The sequence below is a fragment of the Pelodiscus sinensis genome, chromosome 1 (assembly GCF_052426305.1).
Source record: "Pelodiscus sinensis isolate ZL-2025 chromosome 1, ASM5242630v1, whole genome shotgun sequence".
In the NCBI taxonomy this organism is placed as follows: domain Eukaryota; kingdom Metazoa; phylum Chordata; order Testudines; family Trionychidae; genus Pelodiscus; species Pelodiscus sinensis.
In genome coordinates, this window is record NC_143052.1 from 148,836,252 (window position 1) to 148,860,829 (window position 24,578).

The 24,578-nt window shown below is 50.1% G+C and overlaps 1 protein-coding gene across 3 annotated transcripts in view; it reads right to left on the reverse strand.

Annotated features, from left to right (window-relative positions):
- The window catches only part of TMEM39A (transmembrane protein 39A), a 44,705-nt gene that overhangs the window by 12,477 nt on the left and 7,650 nt on the right, over positions 1-24,578 (reverse strand). The window contains exon 1 of one of the 3 annotated variants that reach the window (XM_006132873.3): positions 12,875-13,295. The exons of 1 other annotated variant lie outside the window; for it this stretch is intronic. The gene's annotated coding sequence lies outside the window, so the exon portion shown is untranslated. Of the gene's footprint in view, positions 1-12,874; positions 13,296-24,578 lie in introns of those variants that run through there. One more of the 3 variants, XM_006132871.3, reaches the window with a different exon arrangement.

Consider the following 24,578-nt stretch of genomic DNA (forward strand, 5'->3'; position numbering starts at 1 on the left):
ACCTGTTGGTGTGTGGGTTTTGTTTTGTTATGAAACTTAAAGAAGTACCTTCCAACAGGTTAGAGCAAAAACTGAGCCTGAACCAAAGCCGTGGATCTGTACACACCAAACTTCTAGGAAAGCCTTGATCTTGCTTAAAATTTGCAGTTGGCCCCAACCTCTAATTAGAAACCACCAGCTTGTTTTTTTTACTATATGGTAATGAAGGAAAACAAGAGAAGTTCATTTTCTAAAAAAGTCCACTGAATATCACCTTAAAAAAGAAAATCATGTTGTCTTTTGTGTTTTCTTAAGTCACTAATGATTTTTATATTTCAGACTTGCCATGGATTTAGCACCTAGGGGAAGACTTGAGTTTGAGACATTTTCAGTAAGGCAATTCCCTAATCAGTTCTGTGCAACTGATGTACTGGCCATATAGGGGACTTTCCATTGGCCACTTTCAGTCATGAGCATCTGTACAATACCAGATCAGCATGTATCCTACACAAGGATACATGTACTGTAGAACACACTAGAAGCTTCCTGAGACTTCTTACATTGTGAAAGAGGAAGGATGGAAATTTCTCAAACCAGAGAGGAATAACCCTTTAAAAGACATTTTAAGCAAAATGAGAGTGTTTTGTAAACTGGGGAAACTATTAATTTAATTCTCCCTAAAGGAATGCTTTATGATAGAGGGCATAATTGCCAAGGGTCTGTGATTCATCCATAGGCATTAAAGGGACTGTGACAGAAAGAGGCAGCAAGGAGTGGGGGGGGGGGGGAGGAGGGGGTGCTTCCAAGTGGCAGCCCAGGTCAGCTGAGGCTCCACACAGCTCTGCCCAGGCTGCATGCGGCGTTTCAAAGTGGCAACGCCGCGTGGAGCCTTGGGTCAGCTGCTTGAGTCCCTCAATGGCCCCATGCTCCCCTTTGAAGTGTAGCAACAGCCCTGCTACACTTCAAAGGCGGAGGCGCCCTCATTGTCTAATCTAACACTCGATGCAATTTGCATCAACTATTCAATTAGCCAATTAATTGAAATTTAACATCCCTAGTCCTGGCTGGGAAACCCCGAATTGGACCCTGTCACACCAGCTCCAATGAGAAAGGTTAACTGGAGCTGGCTGAGGCAGCCCAACCTCTAACTAATAACAGGAAGTAGCTGCTGGCCTCATTAACCAGGGGGCTACATAAGATTGGCTGACAGAAAGGAAGGGGGAGAGAGAAAAGAGAAGAGCAAAGGGTTTTGGTTCTCTGCTAGCTGTGAAAACTAATGCTCCATAGGGCTACAGGTCTGAACCTCTATATAGAAAGTGGTGGCAACAGTCCCATTAAACAAAAAGCATGCTGATGGCAACACAGAAGAGGACTCTGGCTGATCTATGGGCACAGGTGGGGTAGAATCCTGAGGGGTCCATTTTGTCCCTGTTACACTTCGGGGCTTGTTTGGGATTGGAGCCAGCAGATGTGGCTGGTGGCTCCGATATAGAGGAAACCCTACAATGGCTTGTTAAGCACCAGGAACAGATGCAGCAGTCCCACCAGGCTGAGACACCGGCCTTACCGACCTAGCAAGCAGAGCAACCACACAGCCTGCAGCGCTCACACAGGAGCAGACTGGCATACAGCAGCAATTCCAAGAAGTGGTTTATCCCGTGGGAGGGGACGGCATCTGGCCACCGAGCTGGGAACTCTGTAAAATGAGCCTGGCGGATGATCCAGATGCCTTCCTCGCTACCTTCGAGCAGGCAGCCATGGGCGCTGGGTGGAAGAGGGCCAGTACCTGGATGCTAGTCACTAGAACTGCTGCCTGTGAGGGAATGAGTGGAGAGGGGACTGGAGACAATGTAGAAGGAAGAGGAGAAAGACCAGGGGGACTTCTGATGTCCCTGTAACAGTTCCCTTTATTCTGGTGGCATAGCACATCTCCAAGCAACTCCTTATTGCCATGCAGTGCTGCTGAGAATAGGGGCTTTTGTGTAATTTCCAAACATGTGGCACTGCATTCCCAGAAATGGGATTCTGGGGACTGGCTGAATCCCATTTAAAACTGTATCTGTTCAGCCAAGTCTGAATGGCAGACATCATCCCAGGTGCTACAAAAGTGAATGATACAGCCACCACTGGCAGAGCACTTGGGACAGCTGCTGCAAGTGCACACGAGCAGCTGTACAGGTGAAAGAAGCTCAGTGCTTTGTTTGGAATGCCTGTTTTGCCTAGGGCAGAATGAGAAGCTGACTTTATGGCTCTCTCTCAGAGGGGGACAGGAGAGCTGGACAAAATCCTCTGGCTTTTGGGTGTATAACAAAAGTTGAGGGATGACTTTTACTGTGAAAATACACAATCCTTCCATTTCCTTCTCTCTCTTCTCTTTCCTCCTCAATTTAAGTTTTCTCCTTTAAAAAAAATGGAACAAATAATGCTAAGAATCTTGTCTACAGCAGCCCCAATTAGGGATGTTAAATTTAGTTTAATCAACTAATTGACGGATTTTCCATTGACTAGTCGATAAGCAGGAAGCAAGCTCAGGAGCCAACCCTGCTGGGGCTCTGCTTTTTACATGTATTAAGTGCCGATATTACCATACACCTTTACAGAAAGAAAAGTTTTTCTCTCTTCAACTAGCTTCTGCAGAAAGCCCTGGCAATTAGGGACAATTTCTGGCTTCCTTTTAAACATTCTGCAGCCCCCTCTCAAACCAGAGACTCTTTGTCCCCATTTTAGAGATGGAGAAGCTTAGACTGAGAGAAGGCAGTTGACATGCCCAGCATAATGCAGACCTGAAGCTGAGATGGCACTTGTTCTACAGCATTGTACTGTACTAGCATCACAAGAGCTAAAACAGAGGTTGTACTTTCACTTTTCTAAACTCATTTTCATGCAGAAATAACTGTCAGGTTGCCAGACTGCAAAATAAATATTTGGCTTGCACAGCCCCCGGCATACAAAAAATGCAACCTTTCAACTCCCATTGGTAACAAAGGAACACACCTGCCAGCTGGAGACAGAACCCTGTACCCCTCCCCCATTCAGGGAGACATAAACAGTTTAGCAGACTTCTGAAGTAGGGATGTTAAATATCAGTTAACTGAATAATCAGTTAACCTCATGAATTGTTATCGGTTAGTTGAGTATTCTGTTGTCCCCAGGGCCTGTATCAGAGGCAGCAGTGTGGGGTGCCAGGCGGAAACTGGTCTGCGAGGGGAGCCAGTTGAAAAACCAGCTCCCCTCGTGGACTGCCTGCCTACCGCCCTGCCCTGCTGCCTCTGGTACAGAGGCAGCAGCGGAAGGTGGCAGCAGCCCCTGTCTAGGGGAAATCTGAACTCCCAGACCTGGCGCAAGCTGGAACTGAGCTGGGCTGCCTGCCCACCCGGCTCCTAATACACTTTGAATGCAGAGCCACAGCAAGGGTAGGTCCCGGACCATTTGCAAGCCAGAATTAAGTCGGGCTGCTGATCAACCTGCTAAAATAATTTACTGGGGGGGGGGGGGGGGGGACAAGGAGGAAGAATGCATGTAGTCTATAGCATTAACCTATACGCTTTTGCATATCGGTTAATTGACTACACTTTTACATCCCTACTCTGAAGTCAGCACATTTTCCATAGTCCCATGTTGCATGGAACACTCAGAAGCAACAGATTAAAAAAAACACCAGAGAGAGAGATGAGAAAGCATAGTCAAGGTCAGATTCTAGAGCCACTTGATCCAGCAAATTCCAAGTTAAAGCATCAAATCTGATTCAAAATCCATGATCGTGGATTCATTATCAATATTATTGGATCCATTTTTAATCAGCGACTGAGAATTCCTCTCCCCTTTAGAATTTAAATTTAAAAATCAGTCTGTGTGTGTGACCCCAAACTGGGATAAGTGCAGAAATTAATAATGAAAGGCAGACAAAGCCTCATTGGCTGTATACATACACAGAGTACCACTGAAATGCGAACGAAAGCATGGGAAAGAAGGGCTCTGGTGGGGAAAGCACTAGACAATGACAATAGGACAAACACCTGTCCTTTAAAATGTCGGTGACATGCCGAATGTCTTTGTAGGAGACAGGAATTTGATGGTGAAAGTATCACTTGAAAAAAATATCCACAGCAAAGTGCATGGGGCTCAAATTAGCTACATTTTTTGGGTATACTCACTGCAAGTTTGGGACTCATCTATGGTTATTGACCAGGACTTACAACCACAGCTAGAGAAAGCATGCAGGACAAATACTTTAGACGAGGGAATGGCAGACTGAAAGTCTAGGAATTCTAAGTTCATTTTTATACCCCTTAACCAATCCCTCAGACAACCTTAATGGAGGGGTGTGAAGAAGAGACTTTCCGAGGTGGGGTTGGGACATGGCCATGTTTTAGGGTATAGGGAAAATGTGTGTGGGAAGGGGCAGGCAGGCACTCTTACCGAATCCTCCACTTAATAGAAAAAAACCCACAGCTTTTAAAAAACTTTAAAAGTGGTAAAAAAATATTTCAGTAACATATAATTATCCTGTGGCACTCACTGCTGCAGGATATTGTTGAAGCAAATAGCTTAGTAAAATTGTAATGAAGGATTAACTAATTGTATGAAAGGACATTTGTAGTTATGCTAGCGAGGATGGCAAAAATTACAGGAGCCATAAGTCTTCACGTCTTAGGATGAAAACTGATCAGCAATCAGGAAGAATACAGAGTATAGGGTTGCATAACTACTCAGCAGCACTGTAGGTTTCTTTGGCCTCCTCCTTTGTAACATGACATTTGTGTCTGTGAAAGGCAGGGCATCTGTAGTCCAGGGTCATTGGTCTGCTCTGGTAAGACAAGGAGAAAACTGCAGAATTGATTTTCTCTAGTACAAGAGTCCTGACTGTTTGGATCATTGGTCTATTTTGGTCTTACAATTCCTATGTTTCTCTATTACAAAGAGAAGGGGAAAGCAATGCTCAAGTCTCATCCAGCATGTGAGATTTAAAATAAAGAAGCTGGCAGGAATTGCTAAACTAGGAACATTACCCAAAAGCCACTTGGCATTGTCATCCGAGAGCTGGAAACAGTTTAAGCTTGATACCCAAAATAGCATTTCTATACATAATAATGACACAATTATAAGGTCTGATATCTCACATCCTACCGGGGCTAGAAACAAAAGCCTTATACACTAATAGGAATGAGTAAGCCACTGTTCATCTCACTTGTATAAAACAACTGATTTTACACCTAGTGAGTTATGAGATCTAAGACCTCAAGTATGAGTATCACCTAGCCTAGGCCTCAGGGTACAATAATTTTGAAAAGGGGGCGGGGGGAAGATAAAATATAGTTTTAGCGATAGCATTACTGAAACAGCTCAGATGTTGGACTGTCAGAATAAATCAAAGGGAAGATGAATTAGCAGGCAGAGTGCACGTTACAATTTATTGCCATTGTATGTGTACCTAAACACACAATTCTCGAGTTGTCTTCCTTCCACAGAATTTACCAAGCAACTGTATATACACACAATGTCATTGAAATGCAGCCACTGATGAAGAACAGATATGTGTTACATGAGTGCAGGGGGAAAAAAAGTTATTTTTAAAGCCATTTGTACAACAAAAGAAGATTCTGATCTAGGATCCTGTGTGCTAATTTCAGCCTGTGGCATTTTTCTTCTGACCAATCTAACTACTGAAGGAAGGGTTTACTACAAACCCGAGAAGATGTCAGGAAACCTCTCTCAAGTCATTGTGAAGTCTAACAAATGATTTAGCCTATTCAAACGACTGGAGAGTCACCCATTAAAAAAAAATGCATGTTAAAGTTTCACACTGTAAAATGGTTGGGACAAAAAAGGAAAATGCTCCCCCCATCCCTGCCACAAGAGAGGAGTATAGAGCAACAGATGTGGTGGTGGGTAGTACTGTTCAGAATGAGGGGGTTGAGTAATTCTCCAAGGGGACTAATGGGGTAGGGGGGCTGCTCAAAGTGGCATCATCTCCTTAGTCTACAGTAGCGCACTAACCAAATCAAAGTCAGGGAGGTCAGCATTAAATTGTACCTGTTCCCCAATCATACTCTGAAGCCCAACCCCCATCATGAAAGTAGCCCAGAAGGCCACAGAACTAGTGCTTTGAGAAGAGCTAGAAAAAAAGTAGGGAGAGACAGGTCCACTGCTCACATGGCCAAGGAACCAAGAATTGAGCAGACAGGTTGGGCTTGAAGGGCTCAAACTTCTCAGTTACAGCAGAGCAGACTATGGTCCCTGTTACTGTCTCTCCAGAGTTTTCTATTCACGTTTTTAAAAGTATAATGGCGTCCCCTTAAAAATAATTGGTTGGGGGTGATGGGGTATATTCCTTAACCTTAATACAGTAGGCCCCACATGTGCTAGATAATATTACAATAATATAGGTAAGTGCTCTAATATATACCAGCTTTCAATGGGCTGCTTTGCAGCCCAGAACAACCAAAGTACATAGCAGTCCGGCCACGCTTCAAACGGTCTCCCTTACCCCCATGTGTAGAGACCTGCATGGATACAGAATTGGTATCCGCAGCTGCAAAAATGATCTGCAGATATCTGCATCTATGTCCGCGTATGTGAATACCTGTGGATATAAAGTAGATATCCGCAATTTTGCAGGGTTCTAGATACAAATCTGTATCTGTTATCAACATGCATATACGCAAAAATGAACCGCGGATATCTGCACCCACATCATGGATGCGGATACCCATGGATATAATGGAGATATCAGCATATTTGCAGGGTTCTACCTATGTACAAGCTATGCAGGCACGGGGACTCAGGTATACTGCCCAGAGATATTTCTCTGGAGCCAGCTAAGCTGGCTTTGCAGCCACATTGTCACAGAAGCCACATCAAGGCGCCAAAATATAGTCTGCACTAATTCCATAACATTAAGGTTCACTTTTAAGAAGGAAAAGAGAGTTTGAGATGGGAATTGGCCAAGATTTTAAAATCTGAGTTCTTGTTAGGCACTTTAATCTGCACTTATGGAATTGAGTAAAAATGACTTGATTTTCGGAAGAACTGAGCTCCCCCAGCTCCTCATTCCCTCTGAGTGTCAGGCTACATTTATTTTGGTCTCCTAGCAAGCACTTAGATGTCTAAACTGAGCTTAGGCCATAAATACACAAGAGTTATGCTTGCTGAATTAATACTGCCAGTGCTATCTTAGTTCTCAGAATGTCCTGATTTCTGGACAAAGAACATGGGACCACAAAGGTGCTTCTGTCTTGGGATAAGGTGCCTACATCCTAGTTTTGTGATCCACAAAACTGCTCCTGAACACTGCAAAAACTCATTTGTGTCTAAGTTTTTCAAAGCAACATTTCTATCTCAGTATCAATGTTCCTGCTTGCCTCTGGGCATGCACACTGCTACCTCTCTCAAGGTGCCTGGATGTCATGTCTCACCTAAACCCCAGAGCAATTCACAAGTCAGGGGAAGACAAGCATTCAGTCACCTAAGTGACATGTGAGACACAATCCAGAAGGAAGTTGTGACGGCAGCAGCAAAAAACACCTTACGATTTTTAATCCATCACTGCAGCACTTGCCTACAATTCTTCCGTCTCTGCCAGCAGGGGAGAAAGGTTTTTAAGATGAGTCTTCCCCTTCTCAAGAGAGTGTTCTAACCACTGGGATCCGGTCTCCCACCTCAATGTGCTAATCACTGGCCTACAGACACATTCTCCTTTTCTTTCTCTCTCTAGTCCAATGACTATGTAAGTATTTATTCACAATGGAACAGTCTGAGAGAATGCACATATAGGAATGACTCTGGAGTCCAGTCTTTAGGGGAAGTTTGAAGTTTCAATGTTCAAATGTTTGGAGTTTTACCCACCTACACACAAAAATGGTTTGTTTTTACCCTCTCTTAAATCCAAAGCACTAGATGGGATTTTGCTCAAAATGTATTAAAACAAACAAAAAAAACTTCTAAGAATTTCAGCCCGAAGGTAAAGTCTCTCCCCCCCCCGCCCCCCCCCCAAAACCATAAGAAAACAATGCATTAGAGTAATTTATATCAGTACACCAATGCTGATAGAAGGGAAATGCTTGCACTAATGTAACACCCCGTGTTAAGCTGGCAAGCAGATCAACTGACCAGTCAAGTTACTTATTATTGGACCACCTTCAAATATTCCAGCAAGAATGCCCTGATGTAGGCCCGACCTAGCTTTTTGATTGCCAGCTGTTAGCAAGCCTACTTAAAAACCTTGATCATTTACTTTACCATTTACTAATGCCACCTGTTGGGGGAAAAATGCAAACTAGTTGAAAGTTGAACCTACTGATTGGCTAGAAACTTCTAGAACCAATATTGTATGTATCAATATCCTTAGGCCTATACCAGGTCATCACTGTCCATGGCAACTTACAAACCACATTGAACAAGATAAAGTTCCTGCTCCAAGAGCCTACAATCTAAACTAACTAGATGATCATGTAGAAATTAACTCAGAAGGAAGTGGGGGAGGGAGAAACGGCCATTAAACCTTTCCCCCCAGCACAAACAGAAAGAAGCACAGTCATTAAGCTACTTGAAGGCCTATCACCTACCTAGAAAAAGTGGATTAAAAAATGTCTCTCTTTTATAGTTGCCGTGTTTGATTTCAATTTTTTTCTTTTGTAACTGTTCTTGTGTAATATTCACATTTAAATGCTAACTTAACCTAGTCTTTTTTATTCACTTCATTTTCTTGTTTTGCATTTTTGTGAGCTAAAACAACTCAGTTAAGTAACTTGGTATTGCATACATAATTTGAAAAATTATCAGTTTTGGGTGCTTAACTTGAGAGAATTCAGGTCTTGTTTTCAAAAGCACTGGGCAGCTGGAAGCCAGCAGAAGTCAATAAGAACTATAGCAGCTCAGCCTTTCTGAAAAAATTAGGCCCCATCCATGAAAGGATTTAGGCATTGCAACACTGAGGCTGTGTCTAGACTACATGCCTCTGTCGTCAGAGGCATGTAGATTAGACACATAGGCAAAGGCAAATGAAGCCGAGATTTAAATAATCGCGGCTTCGTTTAAATTTACATGGCTGCCGCGCTGAGCCGACAAACAGCTGATCAGCTGTTTGTCCGCTCAGCGCGCTAGTCTGGACGCTCCCCTGCCGACATCAAAGCCCTTTGTCGGCACCCCCGTTATTCCTCGTGGGATGAGGTTTACCGGGGCTGCCGACAAAGGGCTTTGATGACGGCAGGGGAGCGTCCAGACTAGCGCGCTGAGCGGACAAACAGCTGATCAGCTGTTTGTCGGCTCAGCGCGGCAGCCATGTAAATTTAAATGAAGCCGCGATCATTTAAATCGCGGCTTCATTTGCCTTTGCCAAAACAACAAATCTACATGGCTCCGTCGACGGAGCCATGTAGTTTAGACGTACCGAGTGTCATGGTGTCTAATTATTAAGCAACAAGAAAAAAAAAATCACAAGATCCACACACAGATCAACAAAGTTAAGCTATGTACCCAGGCTCTCTATACAGTGAATGTGGAGACAGGCACTACACAATGGGATCCATAAAAACCAGGATGCTAGGTGCAGAGCTGCCTATACTAGCTAAATGGGAGATGCTGATGATAGGGGTGTGTGCTATGCCTGCCCTTCTCTGAGATAGGTCCCGAGGTCCAGGCTGCAGGGAGGTGCCTATCTGTGTTTGTGATCCATGCATGGGAACCTGCTACCTGCAGTCAGATGCCTAAGTCAACTGAGCTGTTTGTTACAGGAATGAGTTAGACACCTGCCTCGCTCCACACAACACAGCTGCAAGATAAGGTGGTAGGGTGCTTGTAACTTTTACTCTAATGCAGTGGTCCCCAACACAGTGCCCGCGGGCGCCATGACGCCCGCGGGGGCATTTGTGTGCGCCCGCCAAGTGCTCGGGGCTGGCCTGGCCCCGGGCACGTGGCACATGCATGGTGCCGGAGCCGGTCCCGGGCACATGGCGAGCGCCGGCCCCGGGAGCGCTGCGGATTGGCCGCCCGCGCTCTGGGCATGCAAAGCTTGGAAGGGGGGATGCCGGCCCCGGGCACGCGGTGCTGGGGGAGGGGAGGCGCGCCGGCCCCAGGTGCACGGCGCTTGGGGGGACCCCACCCCCAGTCACGCAAGTGTCCCCGCCCTCTGGCGCCCAGCAGGCGAACGGCCACGCCCCCTGGCGCCCGGCAACCTCTAATGATTGAGGACCACTGGTCTAATGCTTAGCACACTCACCTTGGATGTGGGAGGCCCTGGTTCAAACCCCTGCCACCCAACACACAGACACACCAAGAGAGATAGGACTTGAACAAGGACCTCCCTAATCTCAGGAAAGGTGCTCGGTGCTATGAGATTTTCTGGCATGGGGTTCCCACAGTGTCCCCTCGTGAAGCTGTTCCATTGTGGAACAATAATAAAGAGTGATTGGAGACCCAGGGTCTTCCACCTCCCACATGGGAGCCCTGACCACTAGACTACAGAATAATTCGCCGGAGTCAGAAATGTCTGCAGTCATTGGCTCAGAGAAAGAGAGAATGGCTCTACACTCTATTGGTCTGGGCACCCATGTGGGAGGTGGAATACCCCAGGTCTCCAATCACGCTTTCATTATTTATCTGCAGTGGAACAGCTTTGACAGGAGAGACTGAAGAAGCCCTACACCAGTACATCCCATGGTCCAATGCTCAGAGCATCTCTCCTGAGGGAGACGCCTATTCAAATCCTTTCTCCTCTTTTAGCAGTGGACTAAAAGTTGTAAGGTGGACAGCAGTGCTACCATCCCTTTCTCCAGACTGTTTCTGAATGGACACCAGTAGAGAGTCTCTGAGCATGCATACAGATCAAGTCCCAGAGGCAATTTAAGCAACTAAGTGTCTGTCTTCTCCTGTTTTATGAAACACTTGGATGTTCAGGTGGAGATAGGTGCCAGGACACCAGAGAAAAGGCACCAATGCATAGGCCCAGAGACAGAAACATAGGCTCCTAGGGAACTTTTTCCCTGAAAACTTAAGCAATAAGCGAGTTTAGACACCTACAAGGTTCAGCAACAGTTTTGTAGCTCATGAGGGAGCCAAAACTGGAATTTAGGCACATATGTAGTTTAAGGACCACTCTCAAAGTGCCTCAAATTAGTCATCCAGTGTTGCTAGCCACTATGGAAAAAAGGTACCCGGTGAGTGCGGGAGTGTCAGAGCAAAGAATAAAGATTCCTTGATTCCAGCTCTCATCAGTAGGCAGCATTCCCATCCTATATGCCAGTTTGGACTGCAAAATGAAAGTGGACAGCTGCTTGAGATCAAAACACATAGCAGAAATGACCACATCTTAAAGAATTCCAGTATGATCAGGTCCTACAGGTACCGCATAAATCCCGGGTCTAAAAAAGTCAATGACAAAAACTCAATGACAGCAGTAGGGTCAGAATTTTACCAACTGGCTAATGCTTGGGCTGGATATTGTGGTGCTCTGCTGTGAAGGTGTACTTTAGAATAATGCTCAAAGAAACTCACTAGAGCGTGGAGTAAGAGGCACCAACAAAGTGACTTGAACGAACACAAACATTAAGAATTTTTATGGGACCAGAATGAGGATCAACAGGCTTGGATTCTCTTTCCTGTTTTGCCACTGAAACACTGTGGGATCTTAGACCTGTTCTTTCCCATATCTGTACATCAGTTTCCCTAGACAAAAATTCCTGATAGCAGCAAATCCATAGTCTCCTGGGTTGGTGGCTAAGATGAGGCTTTTTCTCTTAGAACTTCACAATCCACCACTTTGGAGTATGGACATCTCATTCATTCATGTACAGTCATCACAGATGGCAACGAAATGAGAGGCTTGCTGTTCACATCCAAAAAAAGCATGCACAAGAGAGATCATACATTGGAAACAAAGCTAGCCCTGTTTCAGTTGAATATTCATTGTTAAAGTGACCCCAGAAGAGTTAACATGCAGCCTCATATAAGAAGCAGAGTCGTCATCTTAAGTACTGCTCCATGTAATGGAGGATAATCAATATATGGCTTTCCTAGGAGTATAGGGTGTAGTGCATGCTTCCCACTTTCTGAAGAATGGGGTCTTATCACAGGTTATATAGGCTTAGATTAATTATGTTTCAACATTTGTAACATGCGGCTGTGATCAGTTCTATATATCCCACATCCTACTCAATTTTATATTTTCCTTATTCATTTAAAATGCTGGGCAGTGTTCTCTAAAAACCCAAACCACTGAACCGAAACATGAGCCCAAAGGAACGTTGTGGCATTTAAAATCCAAACCTTAACTATGAAACGAGCACATTCTTCATTTAAATCTTATCCACCCCCTTAATGCCCCTCAACTCCCTATTCCCGGGGCATCTTGAAACCCAGAGCTGTAGCTCAGTTTTGCAGCTTAAGCCATTCTCCAGAAGAGCGGCTGGAAATAAAGTTTAACACATCTCAACTGCCCTGCTGCAGCTGTGCATTTCAAGGCTCCTTCTAGACAATGAGTTCTTGGGCCAGAAAGAGAGACAACCCTGGAATTCCTGCTTGCCCTAGGAAGCAGCAGCAGCCTTTCCCCTGGGGCAGTCATTCTTCCCGCACACCCTGCCGCCCAGAGGCATCTAAAGAGTAATCCCTGGGACAAGCGTGCAGGATCCTGACTGGGTTTGGAGAAACCCTCCAGGGCCACGAGCCCTCCACCCGCAGGGAGGAAAGCCCCACGCAGAAGCGCTAAGGATGCGCTCAAACCAATCCCTCCTCGCCACCCCCCTGTATTTCAAACTCCTAACAATTCACCATTCAAGGAACCGAAGTTGACCTGACAGAGCCATGGCGGAGGAGGAGGGGGAGGGAAAGGGGAGTCAGGGCCGTGGGCGAGGAGAAGGGGCTCGCAGCGAGCTGGGGCAGGGGAGCAGCAGCCGGTACTCACACATGGAAGTGCAGACCCAGGAGGTAGTGGTGCCGCTCAGACATCAGCTAGGAGGAGGGTCCCCTTCACGCAGGCAGCAACAAAGAGGCCCACTCCAGCCCCCTCCCCCAGCAGCTGCCGCCGCTGCAGAGCCTGGGCTCCCTCCCCAGCCCTGGCAGCAGGCTCCGGGTTAGCCGCGTGCCACGGGCGGGCAGCCTGGTCCCGGCTCCCCACGCGGCCCCAGCCCCGCCGGGAGACTCGCCTAGCACCTCCCCACCCTGCCAGCACCCACCAGGGCCGACCGGGCGGGTGCAGCCACCTGCTCAGCTGGGCCAAGCTGCGGGGCGGGGGTCAGCAGCTCCCCCGGGGGGGGGGGAGAGAGGGAGGGGGCGGGAGGACCTAGCCCAGTCCCCCCCCACGCCTCTCCACCTTTCCCCGCGCTCGCCTGCTCCCTCGCCCCCTCAGCAGCGGCGGCGGCTGCTCCCCAGGAGAGACGTGGCAGTGAGGGCTGATGCTCTCATCAGAGGGCGACAGCAGCGGCAACCAGCCCAGGAAGGGAAAGGGGGGGTGGCCAGAGAGAGGAGCCATGTTGGTAGTGGCAAAGCCTGCTGTGGGCGCCCCCTCACGCACGGGCCTTTGATGCTCGCTCTGTTCTTGGAGGGGCCTGGAAAGCTACCGCAGGAGCTCGGCTGTCATTGGGGAGAGGCAGTATCCCAGCCCCCCTCTTGTGAAGAGCCTCCCAAAGGCCGGCAGCTGCTCTCTGGGAACTGAGAGCTGGAGTCTGCTTTATAAAAACAAACCAAAAGTTTGTGTTCTTCAATCTCTGCCCAGACCCCCTCCAGCCACTCACCCAGGACTGGCTTTCTGGGTCTGCAAAAACCTGACAGGTGTGGGCCAAGCAGCACCAGGCACCATAATTCCTTCCGAGATTGGTTTACAAATCATAAGATTTAAAAACAATAATCCATGCTGGGTTCTTTTTCTTTGCCTGCTGCTTTTAGAGCCTTCAGGTCACGTTCCCAAGTTTTTCTCTGCAACCATGAAGGCTAGACACTTGTTTTTAAAAGAAAGCTGAGATTCTTGTGTGGTTCTGTGACTCTGCAAGCTGGAGGTTTAAGAAATACTCCAATTATCCTGATAATTGTGGTGCCATTGTGAGAACTGGCAATATTAAAACCATGTCACAGGTCCCTCAATTTTTAGTACTCTTGTTTCCAAACGTTTGGATTGGTGACCTGTCTCACAGAGCAAATCTCAGAGTTTGACATCTCCCCCCCACATAAATTAAAAATGGAGGGTCTCATTTAATGGGGATGGTCAGTTCAATACACCTGACAGATCGCAACCCCCGCATCACCATCTTGTGATCCCATTTGAGAAATCCTGTTTTAGGAGGATGGCAGACAATTTCATGGCTGGAGGATGGGATAGTGCTGCTGTCCAAGATATAGCTGGCTGGTGTGGACTCCCTCTCACCTGGCTGCTTGCTCCTAGGCCCCTCCGTTAGCCTAAGAGGAGGAACCACTAGACCCAGAACTCCAGTGAATGTGGGGGACAACAAATAAGAAAATAGGGTCATCCATGTGCAGATTTTTTCCATCCATGTGCAGAATAAATGTTTTTATGTGCACCGAGACGTATGAATGTGCACCACTAGTAGAAACAAAAAAACTAGCTGTGGGTGCTCTGCTAATCAGCTGGGCAGCCTTTGAATCGCTGGTGTGGCCACACAAGCGCACAGCTTACAGGGAACACTGTAAAGTTCCAGGGTCAAAAACAGGATGCTAGAGGGGGACACCAAGCAGAGAACCCCAGACAGCGCCCACTGCTCCTTGAAGGTGTCTAGGCAGCCCAGAGGAATTTTACCTGGAGACATGAGCTAATGGAGAAGTGGAAATAGGCCTCACACTCGCAAAGCACCGCCCCACCTAGCATCCTCTTCCTGATCTGGGGGATGTGACCAATGCCAGGAAGAGGTGATGAGGCAGTCTCATGACTTCCTGGGGTCTTGAATGGGGTATGTGTAAATTAGGGATGTGAAAGTGTATACATGTGAGCCTGGACACATCGGATAACCTTCACGGTTACATGCAACCTCCTCCCCCCCCCCACTTTCTGCCTCTTTATCCACTCCCTCCAAGCTGCCTCCTCGTCCCCCACTGCTGCCGCTGTATCAGAGGCAACAGCATGGGGGGTGCACCAGATGAGAGCTGATACATGGGGAGACAAGCAGGAGCTCGTTCGTATTTCCATCTTTCCCTCCACTCCCACTCCCCACCCCTTCCACGGCTGCTCTGATACAGCCCTGACTCTCTCCATGCACTTTGGCACTGAAAGGTTTGCACATGCTGGACAGAAAATGGGAAGGAAGCAGGGTTATGCTTTTCAGGAATAGTTATTACATCTGCTGAGAAATGAATGGCAAAAGAAGGAGAGGGATACAGAGGCAGCAGTGGGAAACAGGGGTAGGCAGCTCTGCAGGATCCTCCCCCCCCCCCCCCCGGCCAAATGTAGATTTGTAACCGCTGAATTTTTCAGCGATTTACCTAAATAAACACATTTTAACATCCCTAGTGTAAATGAGGCATGGGGAAAAGTGCAGCTAGAACCTAAGGACAAGGCTTTGGAGGAACCGGAAAAAGGACTACAACTTGGCACGCTTGATATAAATGTACACCTGGGTTTCTCTCTAGGGAGCTGAAGAGAAGCTTAAGTCTGTTACCTTCAGGCTGTGCCCTTGACACAAGGCCAAGAAGGTGCAAGAGTTTGGAGGAAGTGGCCTAGGGTATAAACATTTTCATAGCACCCAAGTGACATAATTAAACCTACCTAGTTTTGTAGTGCAGACCAGCCCTGACTCCCTCCATGCACTTTGGCTCTGACCAGTTTGCACATGTTGGACAGAGAATGGGAAAGAAGCAGAGTTATGCACACATTTTTGGGAGAGTTATTACATGTGCTGAGGAATGAATGGCAAAGGGGAGAGGGATCAGGCCTGTGCTTGCCTCATAACAATGACAAGTAGATCACAAATTTTTTCATTGTGAGTTAATTTCAGCTCTGGTGTGAGTGGAAGCAACTCCAGTGGAGCTACTACTCCCATCAACCAGTCCGCTGTTTACACATTTTACTCCCTCCCTTTTTCCTTTGCTTCAGCCAAACTGCATGGCTTACTACATCCCTTCCTTCCCAACATGTACTGTCCCACTCCTTTGTCCATATCATTAATCCCTTATTCAGCTATGCCTCTGAAGCTTCCCAGCGTCATTCCTGAATATCCCCTACTTTCATTAGGCCTTTCGGTTCTGGTTCTCCCCCCTTGCAACTAGGAAGTGCTAACAAAAATAATAAGTTTTAATATGAAAGAAACTATGAACTCTCAAGCCATGTGCTGATAGTGTAGAGATGAGCAATAATTTTTGATGGGGGGCTACTCCAAGATTCTGGTTACTGGTCAAGGGCCGCATTTTTCTATGGAGTGGTTGCCAGGCCTGGGACGGAGATTGGGTGCTGAAGGGCACTCGAGGTAGGAGATTGGGGCAGAAGAGAATGCAGGGTCTGTGGAAAAAATTGGGTGAATGAGGAGATTGGGGTGCAGGGTTGGGGAGGAGGTATGGTGCAGAAGAGGATTCTGGCCTGGGGGGGGTCCAGGATCTGGGAAGGAGTTGTGACCTGTGGGACAGGGGGTGCAGAGGGTAGTGACCTGGGACAGAGAATTGGGGGTGTGGGGGGGAGGCTCTGGCTGGGGGGGTGCTTACCTAGGCATCTCCCAGCCAGCAGCCCAGCAGGATCCTCAGGAATGTTCCCTACCTGCTGCAGCCCCAGGGCTCAAAGCAGCTGGCTGCTTCTTGTGCCTCTCTGCGCCACACACCAGTGGGATGGGGGGAAAAGCTTTTTGTGCTGCCTCTGCCACCAGTACAATCTCTCAGCTCCCATTGGCTGGTTCTGGCCAATGGAAGATGAGAGAGTGTGAAGGGGGCAGAGACAGCACACAAAGCCTCTCCTCCCCCCAGTGGCACGCGGTGCAGAGAGGCACAAGGAGCAGCCAGCTTTGAGCAGCATGGAACTGCTCCCTGCCTGAGGGTCCCAGCAGGGTGGGCCAGATTAAAAGGCTTGATGGTCCCGTCTGGCCTGAGGGCTGTATCTTGGCTACCCCTATGATAGAGGCTGCTCATTTATTAGCCTTTTGGCTTCATCCCATTCATCTCCTCCACACTGACTTGATTTTGAAGTAATCAGGGCAGATATCGCTATGTATTCTCTAAAGCGCCTAACACATTTTTGTTGCTGTAAAATAATGTATAATAACTCTTAGAACCAAGTTGTTTTGCCTTATGAGATGCCAAAATAGGGAGGTGCATATTTTAAAAGGGTTTTTAAGTTTACTCTGTAACTAAAAAATCACAACAGAAAATTCAGCTGCAATCTGTTCTCTGTAGGAGACAGTGAGGATTCCATTGGTGAAGAAGTGCCAAATTCTGATAGGGAAGCAATTTATACCCACTTTGCCATGGTGTAAATGATGGCTGTGACGGGGCGCGCCGCCCCCTCCCCACCGACGCCGGCCCGCCCCGCACCGAACCCGCGGTCGCTCTGACTCTCCTGGTGACCACCCGGGGAGCAGGGACGAACTGCGGTGCCTGCTCCGCTGCCGCGGCCCAGCTGACGAGCGGCGCGGCGGGGGTGTGGCGGGCGGAGGGGTGGGTGCGTGCGGAGGGGGAGGAGCCAAGAGATGCGGCGCCAGACATCATCAGGGCCGGACGCTGGTGCGGCCTTTTTGAAAAGGCCCCATGAGCCAGAGGGAGGGGAGGAGAGCGGAGGAAAGCAGAAAGGAGGAGGGAGTGAGAGTGAGAGTGAGAGGGAGAGGTGGAGGAAGCCGGAATGAGTGGAGGAGGGCGAGGAGAGAGTGGCACAACACAGGAAGGCTGAGTGAGGGTAGCACGGGCCCGTGGGGGCCACGGGGGCAGTAGATAGGGGGTAGGAAGATGCCCAGGGCGGGTGAACCCAGCGGGCTGGTGTGCTTCGGATAAGCGCCTCACCAGCGAGGCAGGTTTCCGCTCACCTGTCCTTAGGGCCCTGGGCTGGGGTCCGGGAGAGAGGGTGGGCCCGGACCCTCCTACCCGTCACGGGGTGCTATCACTGAGGGGCTGACCGGAGAACCCGAGACAACAGGGAGAAGGACTGGACTCGCCTGTTACATGTGGTGGAGAATATGGGTATCTTTTTTTTTTGAACCCTAACTAACGGTACAGATCCCTCCCCTCCCCCCCCAAAAAAACCGGCACGAGTGGAAGGGTGACGGATTCAAGGCGGGCGGCCCAGCGGAGCTTCGATCAGACACAACCCCAGAGCCCTGGACGCCGCCGATGTATTCAAGTGGCTGTCGGACAACCAACACCAGCAGCAACAACAGCAGACAGCCCTTCTTCAGCAATTGGCCGCCCAGCACCGAGAACAGCAGGCCCAACTGCTACGCGATGTAACCGAACAGTTCCGGGCGCAACAGGATCACTGGGTGAGACAATGGGAGAATACGGGGCGGGGACTGGCCCCGACGGCCGGGGGGAAAGGGGCGGAAGGCGGGGCCCTGGCCCAACTCCCCGTGAGGCTGACCAAGATGGGCCCCACCGATGACCCCGAGGCCTTTTTGGTAACTTTTGAGAGGGTAGCCACAGCCGCCCGGTGGCCAGAACAACATTGGGCCACGCTGCTAGCTCCGTACCTCACGGGCCCAGCTCAGCTGGCTTACCGGAGTCTAGACCCGCGCGATGCCCTACATTATTTTAAAGTAAAGGAGGCGATCCTGGATCAGCTAGGGGTCACGCCAGAAGCGTATAGACAGCGGTTCAGGCAGGAAAGATACACCCCGGGGGCCAGCAGCTGAGAGAGGCGGGTTGGCGCTGGCTAGAGCCAGTACAGCAATCGGGACCCCAGGTGATAGAGAAGGTGGTCCTGGAACAATTCATCCACATCTTACCGGGGGAAGGGCAGCGATGGGTGAGGCGGCATCGCCCCACATCGCTAGCCGACGTGGTAACCTTAATGGAAGACTACATGTCAGCCGAGGGAAGCGGGGAAGGGACCGGGTCCCGGAGGGAGCACCCTGGGGGAGCAGCAAAGGAGGCCCGACCCCCACCCCGACAGGGGGAGGCCCGGAACCAGGCCGCCCCTCCCAGTCCCAACCGAACCGGGGCCAGACGCTTAGCACCGGTATGGAGCAGGCCCACAAGGGAAGACCCTACGCCCCGTCCAGCGGCCCCGGAAGAGCGGAAGACTAACCCTTCCCCATCACGGAACCCTGGTGGAGCGTGCTATCAATGCGGCCAAGAGGGACATTTTAAACGCGACTGTCCATTGATGGACTGCTCCTTTACGCAGGTAATGACGGGGCAGAGCGGGTCAGGGCCACAGCCCTCGGGGAGGATACTGCGAGAGGTGGAAGTGGAGGGTCAGGTAGTCACCGTCCTTGTGGACTCAGGGTGCGGCCAGACCTCGGAATGGGACGACTTAATCGCACCAGAGGGACCCCAGGGACCCCCCGTATTCGTCCAATGCGTACATGGGTGAGTAGAACCATACCCCACGGCCTGGGTACACCTAAGGGACAGAGACTCGGAAGGGTGGGCCTACGTAGCCCTTGTCCCGGGGTTGGTATATCCCGTGCTCCTCGGAAGGGACTGGGGCGGGTTCGGACAGGCCCTCCGTGAGTGGCAGGGGGACAAGGCAGTCTTGGCCGTGGAAGACGCAGTACCCCCGACGGGGGAAGTAGAAGACAGATCAGGGGAGGACCCAGCCGAGACAGAAGGGGAATGGTCCCCCGACTTTATACGGGAACAGAGGGAGGACCCCCTCTTACAACGGGCTTGGGAAAACGCGGTCGCGGGAACAGAGGTAGAAAGGGCTTATCCCCACTTCGAGATCCAGGATGATCGCCTCTATAGAATCACTGAAGGACGGGAGAACGGGGAGGTAGTCACGCAGCTGGTCGTGCCGAAAGTATATCATAGACGGCTGATGGAACTAGCTCACAGTAACCCCTGGGCCGGGCACCTGGGGTACGAGAAAACGGTGCAACGCCTGTTACAGAGGTTTTACTGGCCTGGCATTTATCGGGCGACCAAGAACTTTTGTGACTCATGCCCGGAATGCCAGAGGATGGGACCGGGGCGGGTGGCCAAGGCACCGCTGGTCCCGATGCCAGTAATAGATGTCCCATTTCAAAGGATAGCTATGGACCTAGTAGGTCCATTGGAACAGACAAATAACCGGTACCAATATATACTCGTGGTAGTAGACTATGCGACTCGCTACCCCGAGGCGGTACCACTCCGGAACGCAACCGCCCCCACGCTCGCGAACGAATTGATTAAAATCTTTTCACGAGTAGGCATACCCAAGGAAATCCTCACAGACCAGGGAACAAACTTCACCTCGACACTTATGAAGGAACTGTGCCGCCTGCTGCGGGTAAGGACTTTGAGGACCTCGGTTTACCACTCCCAAACAGACGGACTCGTGGAGAGGTTTAATCGAACGCTCAAGGGGATGCTCAGGAAATTTGTGGAGGAGGAGCCCAAAGAATGGGACCGAGCCCTGCCGGTGCTACTGTTTGCAGTAAGAGAAGTGCCCCAAGCCTCTACGGGATTCTCACCATTCGAACTCCTGTACGGGAGACAGCCCAGAGGGATTTTAGATATAGTCAGGGAGGCCTGGGAGGAGCAGGAGACTCAGGTACAAGGGACAGTGCAGTACATTCTGAGGCTCAGGGAAAGGCTACGCCAGGTAGGGGAATTCGCCAAGCGCAATCTGGAGGAGGCACAGGAGAGGAAGGCCCGTCACTATAATCAAAACACCCGGTTACGCACCTTTCAGCCAGGGGATAGGGTCCTCCTCCTGTTGCCAGAACAGTCCTCTAAACTGTTAGCCAGTTGGCAGGGCCCCTTCGAGGTGATCAAGAGGGTCGGGGAGGTGAATTATGAGATTAGGATGCTCGGGAAACGGAAGGCAACTAATATTTACCATGTTAATTTACTAAAGGCGTGGCAATCCTGGGAGGCCCTGATAGGGTAGGCCCCGGAATCTAGGGAGGAAGGGGTGGTCACCGGGCCCCACCTAGGCCCGGACCTCACCCCAGAGCAGAACAAGGGACTGCAGGAAACCCTGCAGAGGTTTTCACGAGTCCTGACGGAGACACCGGGTTGGACCAACCTGATCCAACACCCGATCGTGACCGAACCTGGCCGCCCTGTAAGAGAGCCAGTCAGGCCGCTAACCTGGAAGCTATGGGGGACAGTGCGTGACGAGTTGGACAAAATGCTGCGATGGGGAGTGATAGAAGAATCCCACAACGCATGGAGGAGCCCCATCGTGCTGGTCCCCAAGAGCGAAGGCACCGTCCGGTTCTGCATCGATTTCAGGAAGGTCAACGCAGTGTCCGTATTTGATGCTTACCCGATGCCAAGGATAGACGAATTACTGGAAAGACTGGGGGACGCCCGATACTTGTCTACCATTGACCTGTCGAAGGGATACTGGCAAATCCCACTGAGGAAGGAGGCTCGCGAGAAGACAGCATTCTCCACGCCTTTCGGCCTGTACCAGTTTAAACGGATGCCCTTCGGTCTACATGGGGCCACCGCCACATTCCAGAGACTGATGGACCAAGTACTCCGACCCCACGGGACGTACGCAGCAGCATATATAGATGACATAATTATCTTTAGCGCAACGTGGGCCGAGCACCTGCAGCAGATAGAAGCGGTGTTATCCTCGTTACGAGAGGCCAGACTCACCGCTAACCCCGCGAAGTGTCATTTCAGCCAGTGGGAAGTTTCATACTTGGGGTACACGGTGGGGGGAGGACGAATACAGCCCCAAATCGGGAAAATTGAGGCCTTACGAGACTATCCAGCCCCAACCATGAAGCGCCAGGTCTGGCAGTTTCTGGGGCTTGCCAGTTATTACAGGCGTTTCATGCCAGATTTTGCAACCTTGGTGGCCCCGCTGACGGACTTAACCAGAAACGCGGCCCCCAAAAAAGTACAATGGGACCCCGAGTGTGCCCAGGCCTTTGAAACCCTAAAGCAGCGGCTGACTCAGGCCCCCGTGCTGGCGCAGCCCGATTTTTCTCGCCCCTTTGTTTTACAAACAGACGCCTCCGAGCGCGGGCTCGGTGCCGTGTTGTCCCAGGGGGAAGGGGAAGAGGAGCATCCAATTGTGTATGTGAGCCGCAAGCTGCTCCCACGGGAACAGAGGTATTCAACAATAGAAAAGGAGGTCTTAGCAGTTAAGTGGGCCGTTGATATGTTACGCTATTATCTCCTAGGCAACACGTTCACGGTGGTGACCGGCCACGCCCCTCTCCGGTGGCTCCTGGCCATGAAAGACGCCAACCCCTGCATCCAAAGGTGGTACCTGGCACTGCAGCCCTATCGTTTTAAAGTGAGCCACCGGGCAGGGAGAGACCACGGGAACGCGGACTTTTTTTCCAGGATCCCCGATGTAACCCTGGAGGCGCAAGGGGGGGAGCAGCGGGACTTGAGGGGGGAGGTGTGTGACGGGGCGCGCCGCCTCCTCCCCACCGACGCCGGCCCGCCCCGCACCGAACCCGCGGTTGCCCTGACTCTCCTGGGAACCACCCGGGGAGCAGGGACGAACTGCGGTGCCTGCTCCGCCGCCGCGACCCAGCTGACGAGCGGCGCGGTGGGGGTGTGGCGGGCGGAGGGGCGGGTGCGCGCGGAGGGGGAGGAGCCAAGAGACGCGGAGCCAGAGGGAGGGGAGGAGAGCGGAGGAAAGCAGAGAGGAGGAGGGAGTGAGAGGGAGAGGTGGAGGAAGCCGGAACGAGCGGAGGAGGGCGAGGAGAGTGTGGCGCAACACAGGAAGGGTGGGTGAGGGTAGCACGGGCCCATGGGCGCTACGGGGGCAGTAGATAGGGGGTAGGAAGAAGCCCAGGGCGGGTGAACCCGGCGGGCTGGTGTGCTTCGGATAAGCGCCTCACCAGCGAGGCAGGTTTCCGCTCACCTGTCCTTAGGGCCCTGGGCTGGGGTCCGGGAGAGAGGGTGGGCCCGGACCCTCCTACCCCGTCTCGGGGTGCTATCACTGAGGGGCTGACCGGAGAACCCGAGACAACAGGGAGAAGGACTGGACTCGCCTGTTACAATGGCACAAAGGACAAAACAGGAGAATCATGCTCATTCAAGATCTGTCTACACTGCAATAATGTACACAGAGCAGACCCATGACAGCTGACTAAGACTTCTGTGAGTCAGGCTGTAGGAGTATAAAACTGTAGTGTAGATGCTTGGATTCTAAGTGTCAGCCATGGGTGTTTTGTTGCAGTGTAGACATAGAAGGTTCTCAGTGAAGAGGAAATAACCAGTTTAGCCACAGGGTGGCAGCAAGTAATGAAATGTTGACTATCATACTCTTGTAGTGTTTCCCAAAGTGTGGTCCGCAGTCCAGTACCGGTCCTTAGAAAAATGATCACGCATGATCCTATTAATTTGTGTGACAGGGTAGCAGCACCCCACACTACTAAGCGTGGCGGTGTGGCCCTCTTGGGAGAGAGCCTGCTGCTGCGGCATCTCTGCTGGGCATGCTCCCAGACGGCGGGGCTAGATCCGGCGGGCGCTAAGACTCAGGGAAAAGGCCGTGCGCCGTGCGCACTGATGCAGAACGCCTGGCACCATACGCAGCCCGGAGCTGGCGCCAACCGATAAAGCGGCTGAGATTGGGGCCAGGAGGGGGGGGTGGAACAACCCATCGGATAAGGTAGGGTCAGCGACACAATTTATTTGCATATTCATCATTTGCTTAATGAATATGCAAACATGCAAATAAATGTTACCGGTCTTCCAAAAGCTTGAATGGGTTTACTGGTCCCCAGTACCAAAAAGATTGGGAACCACTGCTCTACTGAGTTTCAGAGGGGTAGCCAAGTTAGTCTGTAATTGGAAAAACTTAAAAAAAAAAGAATAGTCTAGCAACACCTTAAAGACTAACAAAACATGTAGATGGTATCATGAGCTTTCGTGAGTACACTTCTTCAGTCATCTAAAGAAGTGGGTTGTACCCACGAAAGCTCATGATACCATCTACAGTGAAACATTTGTTATCCGGCACTCTGTTAACCAGAAACTTTGTTAACTGGCATTGCTCCCAGCCACAATACTGTCACATCTTCAGGCACACAGACCTGGCTTGGTTTACCATGATTGGCTTAACATTTTTTTTATTTAAGAAGTACTAATCATTTTTAATTCAAAATAGAAATGTGAGACCAACTGCCTCACACTACAAAACTACCAATATTAAAAACTTGAGTTTTACTATTATTGTCCATTGGTTTTTCCTAGGTTGATGGGACCCTCAGACAACCGGAATTTTTAGATAACTAGAACACCCTAATCCCTGAGTGTGCCGGATAACACAGGTTTTACTGTATGGCTGCGTCTAGATAGGCATGATTTTCCGGAAATGCTTTTAACAGAAAAGTTTTCCGTTAAAAGCATTTTCGGAACAGAGCATCTAGATTCGCACGGACACTTTTCCACAAAAGCACTTTTTGCGGAAAAGTGTCCGTGGCCAATCTAGATGCGCTTTTCCGCAAAAAAGCCCCGATCGCCATTTTCGCGATCGGGGCTTTTTTGTGGAAAACAAATCTCTGCTGTCTACACTGGCCCTTTTGCACAAAAGTTTTTCGGAAAAATATGAGATCGTCAGTGCT